Source organism: Theropithecus gelada, chromosome 7b, assembly GCF_003255815.1.
Source record: "Theropithecus gelada isolate Dixy chromosome 7b, Tgel_1.0, whole genome shotgun sequence".
Lineage (NCBI taxonomy): Eukaryota > Metazoa > Chordata > Mammalia > Primates > Cercopithecidae > Theropithecus > Theropithecus gelada.
Genome location: NC_037675.1, coordinates 5,798,446 through 5,818,069, shown reverse-complemented (window position 1 = coordinate 5,818,069; position 19,624 = coordinate 5,798,446).

Genomic DNA, 19,624 nt, shown 5'->3' with positions numbered 1-19,624 from the left:
CAGAAAGGTTCGTGGAGGAGTGACATTCACTGAGAATCTGAAAGACACCCCAGGCAGAGACACTGTAGGTGCACACAAAGCCAGGGAGTGGTACAAGAGCTTGGGCCTTAAAGAAATGGGAGATGCCTGGGATGGTGGGAGAGTCCAGTTCCTGAAAATGGGAACAAGGCTCTCAGGGGCACGAGCCTCAGGGGGAGCTCGTATGCCTGTGAGGGACTTGAAGCTTTCTCCTGGAGCCAGAAGACCCTTACAGACAGATGTCAAGCAAGTAAGAGACATGATCAGATTGGCATTTTAAAAAGGTCTCTCCCCAGCAGTGTGGATGCCATATTGGAGGGGGCTGAGTTCTGAGGTGGAGCCCCAGTTAGGAGACTTCTGAAGTCATCCAGGTGAGAGGGGAGAGGTGGGACTGGAGTAGCTGGGGCTGCATTATGGCCCCAGCAGTTTCCAGCTGTGTGATTTTGAGCACATTACTTACCCTTTCTGAGTTTTTCCCTAGCGGTGCCTGGCATATAGCAGGAGCTCAGTACATACACGTTGAATGAATAAGTGAATGAATGTCAAGAACCCATCGACATGCATGGCCAGACTGAAGACAGAACACCATGCCGAGCCTGAAAGGACGCTCGTGTCACTGGACTGGGAGCCTGGGGAACATCTCCAGACTTTCCAAATCCTGGGCCTTGCTCGCTCACCCCATCGTCACCTCTTGCCTATCTCCCACCTTGCCCTTGGAATAAAAGCCACTGAGATGGGGAGGCAAAGCTGCAAATGGACTGGCCCTGCCACGAAGGCAGGGTTCTTGCCAGGCTGCAAGAATCGAGGGTAAGGTCCCGAACCTGCCCCGTCTGCTTCAGTCTCCAGAAACCCTTCCTGAAGGAGGCCAGGATAGCAGAGGCGCCAGTCTCAGGTGGAAGAGGAGGTGAGCTTTCACCCTGTCTCTCATTCTGTTACCTGACCTGTAGTGGTTGAGAGGCAAAGAGGTGCCCAGCTCTCCTTAGACTACTGCATCTCCGTCCCCTCCACTCAGCCACAAACCATTAGGCAGGCACCCAAGCACCGCCCGCGCTGCGCCGGTCCCGAGCCGTTCTCGACAGCGGTGGCAGCCTCAGCCGCGCTCACCTGCATCTCCCCGGAGCGCCCGCCAGAGCGCGCTGTTGGACAGCGAGCAGAGTCACGCTTTTGGGGCGGAAGAGCGGCGAGGTCAGCACCACGGACTGGAGCACTCGGGGCGGGTGGGGAGGACGAGCGCAGCACGTGGGTTGGAGCGCAGGAGACCTTCAGGAGCTCCTACGCCCTCTAAGAGGCTTGGCGTAGTCCAGCCAGGTCTCGGGGACGCGCGGACACCAGCCTCCCCAGTCTCAGGTCTGGAATCCCGCGGGTTGGGGGACTGGGCGGCGGCATTGTGAGGGTTCGGCGGAGGCGCCAGGGGGCGCTAGCTGGCTCCTCGCAGCAGATCCAGGCCGCGGCTGTTCCACGAGGTCCCGCGCCCCGCGGTCCTGGCCCAGCGGTCGGAGAAGGTGCGGCGGAGACCACCCATTCCTCCTCTCCCTCCCTCCCTCCCTCCCTCCCTCCCTCCCTCTTCGGCCGGCGGGGAGTGGCGCCCGCCATCCAGTGCCGCTCCTCCGCGCCCTGCACCCCCATCCGCACCCTTTCTTGGGCCAAGCTTCCCCGCGCCGCCGTTCGTGGTATCCGCACCGGTCCCCGTGGCTCCTCCGCTGCTCTCTCCTGGAATTTAGCTTTCGGGAAGGGTTTGGCTGATTCACAGACTGGAGAAGGCGGGCCCGAGCAGAGGCCCGAGTGATTTCGAGAAGCCCGGTGGCTGGGCGTCGATGTTCGCCCTGCCCTCAGTGACCCAGTAACCCCAGAGCAGGAGGAACAGGCTCGCTACGGGGTAAGGCAACCTTCTGGCACCGAGAAAAGATACGCAACAGCAAGCCATCGTTGTCTGTACACTGTCTCTGGGAGCTCTGCTCCTCTGAACCTCGACTTTCCCCAGGCACGCACCTCAGAGCTGAGCCCCCTGGGGACTCCCAAGCTCTGCGTCTCCCTGAGTCCTGAGGCAGGAGAGGAGGAGGCTGCAGGGGCGGACTGAGCCTCCTCCCCACAGCCGTACCCTGGCGCCCTGGAAGCCTGGAACATCTGAGGCCAGAGCGACTCTTGCCTCTTTTCCAGTGAGCTAGGGGAAAGTTACCCTCCTGAGAAGACCGACCTTCGAGGGCGACATGAGCGCGTGTTTGGGGCAGGAACCGGCCGGCCCTCCCTGCTGTGCTACCCCCTGAAACTGGATGCCCCCCATTTCATTCCCCCGGCTCAGGAGAGGCTTGACCCTACGGAAGCTCGAGGGCGCAAGCCTGGAGGAAAGAGAGGAACAGAAATCCAGGCTGTAGGGGAGCAGCTGGAAAGCTGGAGAAGTCGGAGGAAGGATGTCGCTGGCTGTTCTTCCCCCACCCCCATTCCTGAGGTTGGGGCTGCAGCCCCCTCAAAACCTGCCCTGCAGGTTCAAGTAGTACCCAGCGGTCAAGCAGTAGAATTTGGGCAGGACCCCGGAAGAGGCTTGCAGGATGGGAGAGAGCCCACAGAGCGAGACCCAAATAACCCCCGCGCGCGGACCCGCAGCGTTCTGTGACTCCACCGCGGAGTCCAAAAGGCAGCTGAGGGTGGGAGCGGAGGGGACGGGAGGGGGGCCGCCGGCGCCCGGCGAGTGAGGCGCGTCAATGGGCCGCAGGGGCCGGATCGGTGGCCTAATGGATTCAGGCCTGCATGGCAGAGGCGCACCCGGCGGCCTGTCCGCGCTCTCAATAGCGGACAATGGAGTCCCGGGGTGACCTGAACAAAGAATTTGGAAGTAGTTAAACTGCAGAACACGTTCTGGGCCTGGGTGCCTCCTTTCAAAAGGAGCGCTGGGAGAAGAAAAGAAAGCACTGGGGGGTGAAGGGGGCGAGAAAATGCCCAGGGGAAAAGTTGGTAGGTCGCCCTAGTTGCCGCCAGCTACCAGACGCCAGGAATTCAATAGAAAATGGGGGAGGGGTGGCCTAAGTCTACCAGACCTCAAGCAGAGTCAGATAAAGTTCTCCAGGAGATGACTGGGGTTCAGGAGCAGGACTGAGCTTTCGCCCAGGGCGGGAATCACCTACCCCCACAACACACACACACACACACACACACACACACACACACACACACACGGTCAAAGCCAGGAGAGGCTTCCCTAGGGCTTTGAAGCTAGAACAGGGACCAGTGAGTGGAGGGGGTGTCTGCGCCCCTATGTCTAACCATACATGGCGCTGCTTCCCTCCTTGGCTCCTCTAACAGGAGGACAGGGCCTCCTCTTTGAGCCCTTTCGCAGAGCTTGTTTTTGTTTTTCCTTCCCCATCCACTTCAGAAAGACTGGGTTCTCTCTCTCAACCCCTTCTTCACTCCCACACAGCCAGCAATCTAGGTTCTTCTATGAGAATATATATTTTTATTTTAAAGTCAGGCCTCTAGGTGTAAAATATAGTGCCAATTATTATTTTATTTCATTTTTTTTATTTTCTAATTTTTCCACAATGAGCACAGCCACAGCATAGGAAAAGAAGACATTTAAAAGGCAGTCAGTTATACTGGTATCAAACTAACTTAGAAGAGGAGGAACTTGAAAGACTGTGGAAACCAAAAGGGTAAATAAAATGATGGAATAAATGGTTAGGAGAGGAGCCGAAAAGAAGAAAGGAGAAGTGGCTGCCACGTTCGTGGGAGGCGGTGCCTCTGGAATCCTAGAGAACACTCCCTGGCCAGGAGGCTTCCCCCTGTGGAAGGCGCTTGGCTTGCAAGGGGTTAACAGTATTGCTCATGAACTTGGCCCGTCTGGCTGGCTCGTGATGAATGGTGAGACCTGCTGACAAGTTCAGCCTAGGGACCTCCCTTGCTGTGGAAGTGGGAGAAACACACGCAGGCGGAGGGGACCCGGGGCGAGTCACCTGGGGCGCGTGGTTCGGCGTGCCAGGAGTGCTGCTCTGCCTGCTCTCTTGGCTTCTGTCTCCCTTCGGCCGATCGCCCCCTATCCTGAAGCTTTCCAGTATCATCTTGGAGCCCCAAAGTTTCCTGGGTCCTCCGCGTTGTGTGTCCCAGAACCCCTTGCCCGCCCCTGCGGGAAACGTGGAGCGGGACTTCGGGAGCCGGCCCAGGGGAGGCCAGATTCAGCATTTGGACAGCGGCTCCGGGGCGCAGTCAGCCCCGCGGCGCCGTCGGCCCCGCGAGTTTGCAGGTGCACAACCTCGGGCAGATGGCGGGTAGGAGGGCCGCGGGGCTGCTCTGGGTCTTGGAGAAGCAGGACCCAGCCTGGAGGGCATCCCAGCTCCGAATGGGACATGTTTTCCCGAGCTAAAAGATCCCTTCTGAGCTCACACGGGGGGGCCCCCCGGCACCAGCCAAGCCAGCGTGGATATCCCCAGCATAACCAACACCTATGCTGGGGGTGAAGACAAGACGCCCCCTTTCAGCCCGGAGGTGGACGCCCCTCATGCCCTCAGCTCTCCATTCTTCCCAAAGCAGCCCGGATCCCTGAGTCTGGAGCTGCCGGCGAGGCTTCCAACCCGCTGCTTGCCATCACCTCCCAGGTCGTTGGTGGCTCCGGGTGAGTCTGGCGGCGCAGGAAGGAGAGAGGGGACGAATGGCGTTGCGACTCCCAGGGAAAAGCTGGGAGGCAAGCGGGGCGTGGGGAGGAAAGGCCAAAGCACACGGCTGGGCGCCCCTCACAGCCTGCCTCCGCCCCCTCCATTCCGCACTGGTCGGGGTGAAGGGGGGAGCGGGGGGAGTCGCGCTGACGTCACTGCGGGCCGTGCCCGCCCGAGAAGGCGGCGCTGGGAGCCGCTCAGAGCCCAGAGAAGCGGCGCGCGGCCAGGAGCCCCCGCTCCGCCACTGCCGTGCCTGCCTCCCGCAGCTGTCTGCCATGCGCTCGCCGGGGCAGGGGCGCCCGGAGAGCGGCGGGAGCTGGGCCTGAGCCCGGGAACGCGCCTGATCGGGGCGGAGGAGCCGCTGTCCCCACAGCCGCCCCACCCGCGCCGCTGCCTCGCTGGGGCCCGGGCCCCCTTCCTGGTCCGTAAGTGCCACTGCCCGCTGTGTCTCGGCGAGGCTGGGGAGCGAGGGCTAGGGAGTGAGGGCGGTGGCTTCGGCCAGGGCAGCGTCAGGGAGCTGGGCTGGACTGAGAGAGGGGGCTGGGGCATCCCTGCCCGGCCCCCTTGGGCAGCTCAGGCAGCTGGGGCTTCCCTTTGCCGCTGGGGCGGGATGAGGGGTGAGCTCCCACTGCGGGTCGGAGGCAGGACCCAGTCATCCCGGGCAAAGGGTTGTGGGGCAGTGGGAAGCGCCCAGAGGTGAGGACTTTGGGTGAGCGGAAAGGGGAAGGGTGCAGGGTCGGTTGGAAGTTGTGGACTGCAGACAGGTTTAGCAGAAAGGAAGGTTTCTGAAGTGAGGTTCCTGTGAGTCCCAGGATCGCCCTCTCCCTAGCCACTGCCCCCCACCCCTTCCTTCTTATCCCCTCCCCCACAAAAAATAATAACCTAGAAAGCAGCTTCCTGAAAAAAATATTTTGAGAAAAATGCACCACACAGCACCCACTCTAGACAAGATTTACGACGTTTTTCCCCCTCTGAAATGGGAAGTTGTTGGGAAATTCTATCCACTCTGCTCCCCACTCCGTGCCCCAGAACAGGCTTCTTTGGTCTGTCCGTGGGCGTCTCTGCAGCCTCCTCCAGCCTAGGCTCCACTGAGCTGGAGAAGAATAAGGGCAGCGGTAGAGGTTGAGCCAAGTGAGGGGCTTCTTTGGGAGAAGGGTTGGTGGGGGAGTTGGTCCAGTTTGGACCCATCAGAGCAGGAGGTAGCAGAAGCTGGGAGAAGTTCCAGGGTCAGATCACAGAAGCAGTACTGGAGTCCAGAAAAACACAAGGAGTCTTTGTGGCTGGGGATAAATCGAGGTGCTGGGCCTGGAGGGAGCCCCCTTTTGTGTCCCCATATCCTGGAGGAGGGGGATTCTTAAGCCATGGAGTGGAAGAGGATGGAGTTTGAGGGTCTACCTTTCAATCAAGGAACAGTGGCCAGAGGTTAGGCTAAGTAGACACTGAGATGGGGGCATCATACAGGGTCCCCCTCAGGACTTCCATTAGCAGTATCTGCTGCTGGAGACCCCAGGGAAGGGGTACTCCTTTGTCCAGGTCTTTTCAGGAGGGGTGTTTTCAGGTTCTTGCCCAGTTTAGGCCTCCCCAGAGCCCACACCTCAGCTGCTGAGGAGAGAGGCTGGATGTGGGAACCAGAGAGAGCATTAGCGCACAATTGACCATGTGTATGTGAAGGTGGGTGTGCAGGCTCTGGGACCTCCTGGGTACAGGGAGCTGGGTCTATCTGAACTGGCCCAATGCTGGGTCTCTCAGCTAGCAGTCCTGCCGGCCTCCAGACAATAGGGAGATCAGCTTAATCAAAGCTTGGGCCTGAGGAAGGAACAAGGGAGGGAGGGGGCAGTGGGGTGAGGGCACCCTGGACTTAGCCTAGATTGTGGCTGGAAACACTGTCTCCTAATTAAGAACCTTTGGGGCTCAGGAAAGGAGCACTAGCTCCAGGTTGAATCGCAGGCTGGGTGGCTGCATCTACCTGGAGTAGTAACTGGGGAGTTCCATTGGCCTCCGGCTCCCAGCCTCTAGATCAGGGCAAGTCTGGTCTCAGTAGAAGGGTACCTGCACAGGGCTATTGGCTAGGGTCAGAACTGTCCCCTTCTCCTGCCACTTAACCCCTTAATTTGCTATGTCCTAAAATAGAAGACACACTCCTGTGGATTGTCAGGTCCCCTGCACTGAGTTGTATAACTACCAATAGGAAACAGGAACTTGGGCCAAAGCCAGCTTGGAGTCCAAGTGGCTGCCACTGCCAGTGGGTACAAGAGTGTACACGTGTACAGACATGGGCAAGGTACCAGCCACCTGTCTTAGACTGGCTGCTAGATGGGTGTATGGGCCAAGTGTGTGAGCGGGTATTGTGCAGATTTGCTGAGTCGAGGAAGTGCAGGACATGCATGTGTTTGCAGTAGGAATGGGCATTTCCATTGATCTGGATATGGGAATTTCATGGCCCAGGGGCTCTCTTTCCTCAGTAGAGGTTTGAATATGAAAAATTGAGTCCCAGGCCCTCAGTGGAGGCACCTAGTTGCTGAGGCTTTCTCTTTCTCTGGCTGTTAGCTTCTCCTGGTAGCTGCAGGTGCCCCTGGAGCCTGGGTTCAGGACTGAGGGGAGGAGGTGGAAGAAGTTCAGGGCAAGTTGGGAGGTGGAGAGGCAGGCCTGGCAGGCAGCTCTCAGCACCATGGCCAGGGCCCGACCACTGCCACTGGTGCTTTGGCCTGGGTGCCCAAGTGGCCAACCAGACCCAGTACCTGATCTTCCGAAAATTTAGGGACTGTGCTGGGGCTGAAGGCCAAGGCTGGGGGTTTGGTGTGAGGAAAGCTCATGGAACCCAGACCCAGCCTGAATTGCAGGCAAAGGGGCAATCTGGGTCAATGCTGGTGGCAGGTCAGGTTCTCCCAACTTGGTCTCTGAATTGGCCTGCCCAGCAGTCTGCCAGCCTCAGCTGGCAGTGCCCAGCCCACACAATGCGCTTTTGCCTGGTGTCGACCTGGATGGCTTCCCGGGCTCCTGTTAAGCTGTGTGTGGAAGCTGGCTGCCAACCCACGGAGACTGCAGCTGCCTTGACCCACCGGAACAGCCTCCTCTCAGGAGCCTATGGCCTTGAGTCTCCGTCTTTCTGTGGCTTTCTTCCAGGGAATGGGGCTGCAGTGAGGTGGAGGAGGCACTGATTTTGGGGCAGGTCCCACTCAAGCAGGGTGTGGGAGCCTCCCCCTGGCCAGCCTCACTTGCTCCCAAAAGGGACTCGATTTCCCAAAAAGACACTAGAGTTGTGGCTCTAATGCATCTGAACTGAATTAAAATCAGGCTTTTAATTTTTTCTCCCAAAGCCCCAACCCGCCCTAGGCTTGCAGGCTGGCCTCCGCGCGCGGTTACCGTGAGTCTCGCTGAGGAGCCATTTTGTGCAGCATCCTGCTTAAATCACACTCTGAGGGGCTCGTTCCTCGCTCTCTCTTCCCCCTCGCTTCCTCTCTTTTTTCCCTCTCTCTCAGGTGAACCATGCTTCTGGGCCTCTCCCTGCCTCCGCAGCCCCACCCTTCCCACCCCTGGGTGGCCCCAAAAGGACTAGGGCTCTGAAGGCCGCCCACACACACATCAAGAAGGGAAGAGGGTGCAGGTTCCTGGAGCTGCAGGAGGAGGGGAAGCAAGGGGCGCCTCCCAATTATGGAAATCCTAGGAATTAACTGTCTCGGGCCCAAATTCAGAGCTTCCTTCCTGAACCGTGACGGGCCTCTCTGATCCTCTGCTGGTTCAGCTGTCCAGCCCTTGTTCACCTTCTGGAAAAAGGAATGTGTCTGTGAAGTGGGATTTCGAGGGAGACATGTAAATGGTAGGTTTGGTTGGTCACAAGCTGGCTGGGATGAGAGCAGGATGTCACCTGCCTCGGATTTAGAGTTGGGATGAAATTAGAACAAACTACAGACAAGTAGTGGGGAAAGAGGCACTTGACAAAATCCGAAACTTGACAAAATCCACGTGTGTCATTTTTAGGGTAGTATACGGAAGGAAGGGGCTTTTAGTAAAATAATGAAGTATTTTCCAAACCATCCACTTTTGGCCCCTTCTTTCCAACCCATCCTGCCAGGATTTTGCCTGGCCCAGAGTGGCCCAGTGCCCCAGACCCCACTAAAATGAATCTGCGCGTGTAGCTCCATCTAACTCCACAGTGCTCACTGTAGACAGCAGCAGTGAGAGTCTCTGTGACTCCCATGTATTGACGGCTGGCATCTGGGAATCCACTTGCCTAGTCCCACGTAAAATCTCTCCCTAGCTATTGGGCTTAAGATTTTTCTGGGGGCATCTAGGAGCAAAGATATTGCATTTTTCATATTTAGTCCTTTGCCTCTTGGGGATGGCTGACAGGTGGAGGTGAATCATAGGGCTCAAGGCTGGAGGGTAGCCACAGCAGCAGGGAAGAAGGGGGTGATGGCTGGGATGAGCACAAAGTGGTACCCATAGGCCACTCGCTTCTGGAAGGCTGCAATGTTACCACCAATTCAGCTGCCAGGCTCAGTTTAGGGGTGATTCTGGGAGACCCAAGGTGGCAGTCTCTTTCCACTGTTGTGGCTACTCGGAGTGAGTGGGACACGTGTGTGCTGAGAGCTGGAGAAGGAGAGTGGAGGCATGGCTTTGTGCTTTAATTTTTGGTGAAATCTGAATTTAACCAGGAGCCAAGATAGAGCCTAGGACTTCTCCAAGGTGCTTGGCACAATCAGTTTTACACTCCTAGTGTGGTTAGGAACCGAGAGAGAGAAGGGACCCAGCAGCCTGGTACTCAGGGCCAAGGCCAAGGCCTGGCCCAAGTGGAGCATAGCTCAGGAACCTCTGAGTGCCAGGTGTTATGGGTCAGACACCGACCTGCGCTCACCCGGACACTTAATTCCTCCCCCAATCCCTGGTCTCTGCCGTGTGGGTTAGATCTACTGCAAGTGCTGGGCATGGGGAAAGGAAGAGAGAAGTTAAACGTGAAACGGCTTCTGCTCTCGGCCTCTCCGTGAGCGCTCTCGGCCCTCCTGTGGAGACCTCCAGGTCCTATCATACGAGTCCCTAAACCTTGTCACTCGAGCATTCTTGTCTCCCAAACTCTGATGGTCCGCAGTGGCTACTGGGCTCCCTGGGCCCTGGGAGGAAGACGGAGGAGTTTGGGGGAAAGACTAGACGGTGCGCACCCACGCGCGCAGCCCTAAAGCTTCTGAGGGCAGAGGGGGCGCTTCCTTGCCCTCCGGGCTGGGAAGCCGTGAACGCCGAGGCCATTGTAAGGCTGGGTGGTGCGGAGCGCGGGAAGGGGGCTGGGATTTGAATGAGAGCCTGTGATTGGCCGATCCCTGGACTGACGTCACTTCCCCGCGGGGCGATTAGCCTGCGAGAGAAGGGCCGGCGGTCCAGTGCGCTGGGGGCGGCGGGGGCGCCCGAGGCTCTCTAAGTGCTCCGCGCGGGTGCCCTCCGTGCGCCCCGGGACGCCGTCGAGGCCGCCAGCGCCGGTGCCTGGACGCACGGAACGGGGAGCAGGGGAGGAATGAGCCGGGAAGGCGAGGGAGGAAGGGAACTGGGCGGGGGCTGTCGGCCTCGGTGGCGGGAGTCAGCGTGTGCATGTGTCTGTCCATTCCCTCTGGTTCTCCGCTTGCGCCCCGGGATCCGGGAACGGCGTCCGCTCAGGCTTCCGCGCCCGGCCGGCAGCAGCACGTGGAGCCCACGGCGCGGCAGCGGCAGTGGCGAAGGGAGGCCCGTTTCTCTCTTTGGTTATCTAGCTGTATGAGTGCCACAGAGCCGTCATAAAGCTAGATAACCGAAAGTAGAAATGACTCTCACAACTTCTGCGTGCGAGCGCCCGCCCCGCCGACCGCCTCGGCCCGGCCAGCAAGAGCCAGAGGAGCCGAGAGGAGCTGAGAGGAGCCCAGCGCCGGCCCAGCGGACTCCAGCTCCACGGAGCGGCCGCGCCCCGACCAGGTACCTGACCTCGGCTCTCTCTCTGGGGCCACTTGCAGTGCCAGCTTTCCCCCAGTCCTCCTCTTTCCTGGTACCCCACCCCTATCCCCCAACGCCGGAGCAGGAACCCCTAAAGTGGAGCGAGCCGGGGAGAGGGAGGGGGTTGGGGTTGCACAGGGGTCGCTGGAAGGGGAAGGCGCCAGCCTTCGCCTTCACCCCATAAATCAGGCTGGAACAATCCGCTCCCGGAGCCGCGGACGGGGATTTTGGGATGCAAATGCGATGGGAGAGAGACAGCGGTCGGTAGGGGGTGGGTGGAGGGAGTGAATGGGGTGGGCTGGGGGCTGCCCTGCCGCCAACAATGCGGCCTTTATCGAATTATTCGACGAGTCAGCCCCTGAGCGCCATTAGCATACGGCTGGGGGGTTGCCGGAGCTTCGCCCCTCGGTGAGGTCAAGTTCTTGATAATTTGATCACTTTTCACGGGCTCTGGCAGCTGCCTTTGTGTGCAGTTGGGGGGTCTGTGTGCAGCGTGAAGCGGAGCAGAACTGGCGGGGAGTGCGCTCAATGGCAAGGGGCCAGGGCAGGGGCCTCCCTCCCCGACGGGCCGGCCCTGCCCTGCATACAAACCAAGAGCCGGCAGGCGGGAGGAACCGAGCTCAGTTTCCCTACCTCTACGCCAGCCCCGACTGGACTGCTCCTGCCCGAGCCTCCCCAACTTCCCGCAAGCTTAAGGTGCAGGCAAGCTCCCAGAGTTCCCCCTCCTCCCTGCCCCAAGAAGTCACGACATAAGATGTATTACAATGTCTAGCAAATAAAAAAGCAATTGGGGGAAATCTGAATTCGTTCCCATGGCAACCCAATGCAGCACACCCGGCCACTCAGGCTCCCAGCCCCTCTTAACTGGGCTCAGGCAGTGGGGTTTGCCCCTGCTCAGTGCGTGGGGGTCCTGGCCCCACACAGTGCTAGGGTCCCTCTGGAGTTTCTCATCTGCCTTCAGGTCACTTTTCACCCTGATGCCTTGGCTTGTCCTGAAGCTCAGGGCTCCTGCAGCTCGGGAAACCTCCCAAGCTCCCCAACCAGTGGCTGTAGACCAAGGAAGGGACACTGCCCGGCTTCAGGGAAGAAAGGAAGAAAGGTAGGCTCAGACTCCCTGATTGGTAGGGGGGCTTTCTAAGTATATGGGTATGTGAGTGCTGTGATAGACAGGCTGAAATGAACTGGCACCACCCAGCCCTGACCGCAATCCCCTCACCCTTTTACATGAGAGGAAACAGATCTGGGGATCTGAAGTGACTCCCTAAGGGTCACACAGCTCAGAAGGCAGAGCTGGACCCCAGGCCACCTTATGTACATCTTGGCTCACTTCATTCCCCAGAGCCTCTCCCTCAGTGATTTTCATGGCCCCTCTTCTCCCAGCCTTTGCCCAGCCCTCTTGTAAAAATAGAAATATTTTTTCCATCTTCACTCTTGCAAGCGTTTTTTGTTCTTTGCCTAACAAAAGTATTTTGAAAATAGGGTATATGTGTAAATGGTGAAAATTCAAACAGTACAAAAGGAAAACCCCTTGGCTCTGAGGAGAAGAACTGTGTGGCTGAGGTGGACGGTGGAGGGAGAAATTCACTGTATACCTTGGAATTGTGAACCCTGTGAGTGTGTTAGCATTCACAGTAAAATTAAATAAAAATACAAACAAAAGACCAGGCAGGGAAAGTCAGCTGCCCTCCTACTTCGGTCCCCAGTTCTCCTCAGAGATAATCACGGACAGAAGGTTTTCTGAATCCCATTGTACCCCTCCTCCATTTTGAAAGACCAGTCTCCCTTTTTTTCTGACAGGAGGCTGGTGAAGGGTGACTAGAGTGTTTTGGGATTCACGAGGCTATAGGCTGCATCCCTTGGGCCATCCCTCCCTTCCCAACGCACCTGGGAGCCTGTGTGCTGATGGTGACCTCATTTCGGAGGAAACCGGAGCAGCGCTTCCTGCCCCCTTGCCCTGCACTCCCTGCCTCCCTCCCTCACCGGCCAGCGGGTGTGGGCAAACCCCGGGCCCCAGGCTTCGATCTTCCCCTCCCACCACCCCTACCCCTTTGCTGTGTTGCAAGAACTAATCCTTCACTTGCCAGGGTGGCTTTGCAGCTTCCCAGCAGTGTCTACGCAGTTCAGATGAGTGTTGTTTTTAAACATCACTGTCCCATACCATCTGGGCTGGGCTGAAACCCGAGTTGAGGGTCCAATGAAGGAGGAGTCTGTGCGAGAGGGCAACGCGGCATTTTTCCGCTTTCTACGAAAATCTGTTGATGCAAACCTCCCGCTTCAGAGAAAGATCGCGGCAGCAAGGCTGCGGAGGGCGATGAGCATGCCAGTTCTAATCTCCAGGAGCCCATCCCACACGTTCCCGAAATGGCCCTCGGAGAGAGGCCAGAGGCCAACTCATCCCATTTCCGCCTCCTGGTACGAGTGCCTGCCCCTAATAGAGCAATGTTCGAATCCCCCTTGGACACTTAAAGCCCAAGGCACAGACTCAAAATTAGTACCTGGGCCCATCAACTTCTTCAGGCCTGCCTGGACCTGGAGTAGCGGGACGGGTCTGGGGCCTTCTCAGCCCCTCCTCTCCTCCATTCCTGTGCCCCAGGAAGGCCTTCCCCAACCCTCCTCTGGCCACTGGGTCCCCACGTTTGGGCTTCATTTTTGTCTCCAGTTTGTGCTACTCTTTCTTCATCCAAAAAGGTGTTGGAGATTCCGAGAATCTGCTGCAGCTTGGAAGCCAGAATCTTAGAGAATCTCGGATACTCCTCACCCCATTCCTTTCATTTTACACCTAGAAATGGTGTAAAAAGGCCCAGTGGCTCGCGGAAGGTCGCACAGAAGGCCACTGACAGGGCAGCGATCGGGACAGCCACCGTGGTGGGCCAGGCATCCGGGGCTTCCTTTTCTCTGGTCCACGAACTCCCAACTCCGAACGCGGTGAGACTGCATGGGCCTCTGCCCGGGTCAATGAAATGCGCCGCCAAGAGGAGGCTGCGGCGCGGCCCTGAGACCTGATCTCCACAGGCCGGAGAGTTCTCTGCTGGCTGCGGCCCGACCTCCCGGGAAATGGGACCAGAGCGCGGAGGGAGCCTGGCCAGGAGGCCTCCTAGGACCCAGCCGCGACGCTGAAAAGCATGAAGGGTCGGAATTAGGCACTTATTTAGCGAGCGTTACTAATCCGAAGTTACAGCGCTAATTCCCTGATCCGGCCGCTCCCACACGCAGCGCCGGGATTAGAGGCGCGGCCGCCGCCCGCCCCGCCCTCACACCCCAAACGCGCCCGCCCTGCGCCCTCGAGGCTTCGGGCTCAGGGCTAATCCGCAGCGCCGCGCCGCGCTCGCCTGGCCCGAGCGCGCGGCGGGTCGGGCTCGGCCAGCTGGGGCGAGCCGGCCTGTTCGCTGACTCAGGCGCCCGGGTCCGGGCTGGGCAAGGAGCGCTTGGCCTTGAGCCCCTGGACAGCCCAGGCGGGACGGATGCGCCCTCCAGGGCCCAGGCGAGGCCGCGCGGTGGAGAACCGCCGGGATTTCTCCAACCCGCGTATGCGCACCCACAGCAGCGGCCTTTGGAGGCCGCGGCGCCATTTTAGTGGCCTTCCTTCCCCCTTGGCATCTGTCGTGTACGTTGTGGCTAGGTGTCCCCAGTTCCCCCATCCCGCCCTGACTTTGGCTGCCCGCTCCACCAGCCTGGATAGAGTGACCAATCAGCTCTGACCTAGGGTGGGATGCACGTCACCATGGCGACGGCTAGGGCGCCCTGGCGATGCTGCCCATCGTAGAGGGCGAGTCTTCACTCCGCCTGGATGGGTGTGAAGGGAAGGTGGGGACAGGTGCTGGGGAGGGGCGGACGGAGGCAGGCCGTGGCACCTCCTACCCATTCCCACCCCATTTTGCCTACAGTCAGTTCAGCTGGGTCAGGCGGGGGACAAATGGATGTTGTGGAAGGCGCCTGGGTAGGGGCCTGGGCTCGTTCTGGGGCGGCTCTTCCACGAGTCGTCTCATCCCCCGCAGGACCTAGCTCTGGTATAAAGGCTTATCTTGGTCTCTCATCCTCTTCTATGTCTCTCTGACAAAGACAGTGGTGTTCAGAAGCCTCCAGATGCTTGCCCCTCATTTTTCTTGCTGTTAAGTGCTGTGATTTTAGACAAGTCGCTTTCCCTAGGTCTTAGTTTTTGCATCCAGAAGATGGGCTGCTGTGCAGGCTCATGCATGGAAAGCCTTGAGTGCACACTAGGTGCTCTTTCAGTGTTACAGCTCCTTCTCCCTTAGCAGGGAGTGCAAGACCTTTGGGGGCAGGATTCAGAACCTGAGGATGTCCTTTCTGTCCAGGGCAGCCAAGTTTGGGTGTCTGGTGGCTTCCTAGAGCCAGCTTTTCATCTCTTCTCCAGACAGCTGGCAGAGGAGGGGAGGATTTTTAAAAATAGAGCCAGGGTGGGGGCTGTGGCTGGAACAAAACCTTGGTCAGTGGCTCTGAGAATGGGGCGCTACAGCTCCTAAAGCTCTGGCTCCTTCCTTCAAGCCTGGTCTGGCTTAAGCACCACTTTAAGTGGTCCCAGCATTCACTGGCCAGCCCCTCACCGCAATTGAGCTGCAGGGGTTTGAAAAGAGGGCCAGGGCCTCAATGACAGGACCTTGGGCCAGGCTAATTGGTTTTGGTTCAAGGGGATAGTGGATTTGTGAAAAGCTCCAAACCGCCTTTCCCACGCCAGAGCCAGGCCACGGCTTTAAGGAGAAGGGTTCAAGGAGCTTGGGGCCAGGCAAGAAAGCTGGGAGCGAGGTGCCTTCAGCTGATGACCCTGCTTTCATAGCCAAGATAGCCATCTGGTTGGAGAGGGTAGGAAGCTGTTGTGAGGCCACTTCCAGGAGCACCTGCATTTATGGCCTGTCAGGTACTCGAGAGTCAGTTGGATATATTCCTAACCACCTCCTACACGTGGCTGTGCCAAGAAAGGGGCCTCCTCCTTTGGCGTACCTTAGTGGTGGAGAGGCCCCATTTTCTTAAGTGGGATCATCCAATAAAAGCCGCCAGCAATGGCCAGGTTTAATATTTCTTGCCCCAGGAGCTGGACTAAACCCAGGCTTTTATATTCTGGGGGCATTCTGGACTCTATCCTGAGGCAGGTATGCAGTTGGTCTCAAGGTGATAACCCACTTCTGTCTCTTGAAATGTCCTTATACTACCCTGGGCATGGACAAACAAAGCAGAGATGAGAAACAGGAAGCCCTTGGTACTTAAAAAAAAAAAAAGTCAAATATTTCTATTCTCAAAAGTCCAGTATTAATTATGTTATGACTTAAATCTATCATCATTATAGATAATTTTAATATAAATGGCTTGAAGCATATATCTTAAGGTGTACCAGTTACCTATGTGTTTGGACAAAATGATTGCACATTCGTATATGTAATATACCCATTCTATGTGTGCATATATATATGTATACATGGTCTATATATCAAATCATATGCTTATATTAACAATCAGTTACGTTAAGGTTGAAGGCAGGGTGGGGTGCTATAAATCATCAGCCCCATTTAAAATAACAACGTTGCATTGATTGAGACCAGTGTTTCATGGTTCATTGTGTGTTGAGGGGAGCATTCCTATGCGATCACAGGCTGAAGAAACCCCCTACCTTTTTTATTATCATCCAAATTTTTCACTGTGTTTGCCCACTTGACGCATATAAATAGGAGAAAGGCACTTTGAAGAGATATAGAACTCTGTGTATCACATTTTCCATTTTTATTTCAATTTTTAATTGCCCAGAGCCTAATTTCTTTGGGCCTCTGCTGATTTGCACATTTGAGATTCATGTGTAAATATGTATGTGGCATGTGTGCACGCCTGGGCCTCCTTATCACAAAGTGTGCTCTCTCGGTGTTTAAATACACACAATCCACATCGACACATGATTATGGGCTTACGTATTTGCTTCTTCTCTAGAATCGGGTTAATTTTCCCTTCGCTAATCCTCAAACCCATTAAGTTCCCCATCTCCCCACCCCCACAAAAAATTGCAAACCCTACCACAGACCAGTGGTCTCACCCCACTTCTCCAGCAAGCCGTTCTCCAGGCGGGGTGCTGGAGTGAAGGTTCCTATTAGGCAGACTTCATTAATGTTACCAAATATACCCTGGCACATTTACTCGCCTACTATGAAGTATTACCATAAATAATTAAAATTAAACTGCACTTGTCAAAATAAATGAACAAAGTAGAGTTAGTGATGTCTTTGCCTTGATTTGCTTGGTTTGCTTATTCACTAATTTGAAGAAAGAAAGTGGGAAAAGCAAAGAAAGAACACTGCTACAGACTGCCATGGGATGGACAGAGGAGATAGGGAGAGAATGGAGTGGGGGGAGAGAGAGAGACAGAGAGAGAGAGAGCCCTCAGTCATCTGCCCTTGGGTTTCCAGTCATTAGGGCACTCTGGGAGGCTGGAATGCAGCCTTTAACGTCAGCCCATAATGAATATTGAGGTGTGGATGTGGAAGGAGGGATTTCTTTGTTTACTGAGGAATGGCCATGGGAGTAGGGGAGAGGATTGCCTTTGGGGATTAAGGAGTGGGCTTTGTTTTTATAAAGGGCCTTACTTCTTTTCTGAAGTTTTCTGCAGCTAATTGATTCAATTCAGACATTCCTCTTCCCCACCCGGCCCTGGCCACGTGTTTGTGAGATGTGCACAGCCCCATTTCCCCATCTGCTCTGGCCTCTTTTTCCACTGTGACCCTTGAAAAGGGTGTGAACCTTCACATCAACGAGATCACAGGCTATGGGGAAAACAGTAAGGGGCCGAGACCTTTGTAAGGATATGTGTGTGATATAGATGCACATACATATACACGTACCTATATTAATAGAGGTATAATTTACATCTAGAAACAGATCATAGGTGTACAGTTCTGTGGGTTCTGACAAATGCATTTATACCCATGTACCCAACACCCAAGATAAACCTCATTTCCTTCATTCCAAAAACTTCTTTCCTACCTCTCAGCAGTCAATCCCTGCCAGTCCCCATTCCGATGTCTCTTACCATAGATTAGTTTTACCTATCCAGAGTTTCATATAAATGGAATGTATGCCAGGGCTTTTAAAAATGAATTTATTTCGAGTCTGGAGGGAGCACTGTCCAGGGAGGCCTGGTTGAGCATGTGTCCAGGAGCACTGGACTTGTGTTAAACACTGTCCCCTTGGATGGGCCCGGAAGTCAAACCTGTCATTAGATTTTTTTTTTTTTTTTTTGGTTGGGGGAGCTGGTGTGGGCTGGTCGTCCTCCAGGAGAGCCCTGTTCTCACCCGAGGTCTGTTAATGAGCTGGGGACAGGTGAGCCTCACACGTTCCAACTTGGCTCCCTTCAGCGGCATCCAGGAGCAGTGGTGAGCTATTAATGGAAGGTGCTGGCTTTGTGCTAATTAGAACTTCCTTTCAGCTTCCATCTGCACAGACACTGGAGCCCCTCACTGGTCAGCCTCACCGTTCCAACCCCCCTCAGTTTGCAACCTAGTTTTTGTCCCCCCTGCCCCGCCCTCCATGAATTAGGGGGTACTATGAGTGGAGCTGCTTTCCTCTATCTCTGGTCAAATCCTGGCTCTTTGTGTATTGCAGAACTGCACTGGGTGGTATTTCTCAGGCCTTCTCTCTCTTATTGGGGTGAAGATGGAGTTGGAAGATGGAGTTGGAAAGGGATTTGGGCACCATGGGCACCCTCCTGGGTAGGCTGGACTTAAATCATTGACCTGAATTTGTTTTATGAAAGATTTCTCTCCTCTGCCCTCTGGAGACTGTGGCTTCAGACCCTTGTCCTTTCCATTACCCCTAGTCCTGATGTCTCCCAAGTCTGATGGTACCCACCCATCTCAACTACAGCTGCCATCTTTGCCATCTCAGGCAGCCTACAGGTAGGGGCTGTGTTCTTGGCCCTCTTCTGAAAAAAAAAACAAAAAACAAAAAAAAACCCTATTTTTTTTTCCTTCACTTTTGCTTTTTATTCCTTTCACTTCAAGCCCAATGGATATAATTTTTTCTTTAATGGAAGTTGTCTCTTACAGAGGTTTCATTGAAAAAGAAGAAACAACGTCACATTAACGTCATTTAAAGAAAAAGCACCTCTCAGAATGGAGGTTGGGAAAACTAGGGTTTCCTGCCTGAATATCAGTTCCTCTATTGAAACGAAGGGATGAAATCCCTTGTAAGGAACTCAAGAGAGGAGCGTTTCCTCAAAATGCTTTCTTTAGCTCCTGAGTCTCCTTAGGTCTACACTGGGGTTGTGTGTAAAAATACCAAGCCCTCCCTGACAATGCATCTCCTTCTCTTCTGCTTGAATTATCCTGATGAGAGTTCACCCACTTCTTTGACAGTGTAGACTAGGATTTTAAAAATTGGGAGTGAATTGTTGGACAGTGTGACACTTCACCAGATTCCCTCAAGGTTCTGGACCTACGCTAAAGAGGGGTGGAAATGCTTCTGGGGTGTCCAGAAGGGCTGCAGAAATTCCCCATCACTGGTCATTGGGAGAGCAGGAGGACTGGCTTCCCTCTGTGGCCTATTCTGCCTCTGAAGGTGACAATTCCTGATTTGAGGCACTAGGGTGGAAGATCCAGGACTATCCAGGACCAGGTTAATAAATTGGCAGTCCAGATTCCAGAAGGGCAGCAGCTGGGGACTGGAGACATGCCCATGCCTGTGGGACAGAGTTCTTTTGCATGCTTTGGACTTTACAACTCTGTATCCTTGACAAGTCACAGGCATCTCTGGGTGAAATCGGGACAATAGTACCCATATCTCCAAGGGTTATGTGAGAATTAAGTAAAATACACAAATAAAGTGCCTGGCATACAATGGGCACTGAGCAAATGGTAGCTCTTTTTTCCAGGCTGGGGCAAGGGATGCATATAAATGTCTGGATCCGAAGTTTGAAATTCCACCTGCTGGAGACAGTGAACACCCCAATAGATACCCCAAATCGCATTGAAGGACGGATGACGGGCTGCCTTCCTCCCCCAGGGCATGCCATACACACTGGG